The sequence below is a fragment of the Limulus polyphemus genome, unplaced genomic scaffold (assembly GCF_000517525.1).
Source record: "Limulus polyphemus unplaced genomic scaffold, Limulus_polyphemus-2.1.2 Scaffold10940, whole genome shotgun sequence".
NCBI classification, from domain to species: Eukaryota; Metazoa; Arthropoda; class Merostomata; order Xiphosura; family Limulidae; genus Limulus; species Limulus polyphemus.
Window position 1 is genome coordinate 17,374 of NW_013676550.1, and position 1,746 is coordinate 19,119.

Here is a 1,746-nt window from a genome sequence, read left to right on the forward strand (position 1 = left end):
ATAAATTAAAGGATAATGAGATTTGTTTAAATTTATAAATATAAATTAAAGGATAATGAGATTTGTTTAAATTTATATATAAATTAATGGATAATGGGATTTGTTTAAAATTTATATATAAATTAAAAGATAATGAGATTTGTTTAAATTTATGTATACATTAAAGGATAATGAGATTTGTTTAAATTTATGTATAAATTAAAGGATAATGAGATTTGTTTAAATTTATATATAAATTAATGGATAATGGGATTTGTTTAAAATTTATATATAAATTAAAGGATAATGATGTTTGTTTAAATTTATATATAAATTAAAGGATAATGAGATTTGTTTAAAATTTATATATAAATTAAAGGATAATGAGATTTGTTTAAATTTATATATATAAATTAAAGGATAATGAGATTTGTTTAAATTTATATATAAATTAAAGGATAATGAGATTTGTTTAAATTTATATATAAATTAAAGGATAGTGAGATTTGTTTAAATTTTTATATAAATTAAAGGATAATGAGATTTGTTTAAATTTATATAAAATTAAAGGTTATCTTTTTTTCAAATTTATCACGTATATTGTAGAGAATTACACTAATTGTAGAGGATTATACTAATTGTAAAGGATTACACTAATTGTAGAGGATTACACTAATTGTAGAGGATTACACTATTTGCAAAGGATTACACTAATTACAGAGGACTACAATGATTTATGCACCAATGATTCCTGATGTAATAGGCTTTTATGACCCAAATTCTGGAAAGCAAAAGGCCAATTCTGATTAAGTAGGAAAGATATTGAATATTGAGATAATGCTAAATTTATATATTTTGACTGGTATTGACTTTTGCAAAGAGTGTTCAAGCTATTAGAAACCACTTAACTGAAACTGAAGTTTACAGAGCTGTCACACTGTTACAGGAGGGCCACACCCAGACCGAGGTCATGAAGGTGTCACAATCTGTGATCAGTGGACTTTAGTGCAGATACCAGGCCACAGGAGAGTGCACCAGGGGGCCTGACCAGAATCGCAGAAGCGCTATAAGCGCAGTAGATGACTGATATCTGCGGAATTTATACCTTAGAAACCACACCAGCAGCACTAGGGGCCTCAGGAACGGACTTCAGCAAGACACAGGAGTGCGTGTGTCGTGTTAAATGGTCAGGAACAGAGTCCATGAGGCTGGCCTCAAGTCCAGGATAGCAGTTGGAGCCCCTGTACTAACCCCAAGGTACCAAACAGCCTGGCTGGTATTTGCCCATGAACATGCCACCTGGATCCTTCAGCAGTACTGTTCACAGATGAGAGTAGTTTCTGTGTATCTTCATGTAATAGACGTGTGAGGGTCTGGAGATGTCAGGGAGAGTGATATTTGACCCGTAACATTGTCTACCATGATGTCTTTAGGGGGGCTCAATCATGGTTTGGGGTTGCAACTGCATACAGGGGCGTACAGACCTCCCTGTGGTGGATGATGGATTCCTGACAGCAAGATATTACGTGGATGAGATCCTGGTATCCATTTCTCACCTTTTTGCTGGCGCTATCACAGATAAGTCCGTGTATCAGAAGGATAACATGCTGGTGATATCAGAGATGAATTCGTGGATCAGGAGGATAACACCCGTCCTCAAATCGTCAGGATCATGCAGCCATTTTTCCAGAATGAAAGAATAGAGATACTGGACTGGTCTGATAGATCAGCGGACCAAAGTGGACAGTATGGAGAATAGGATGTCAT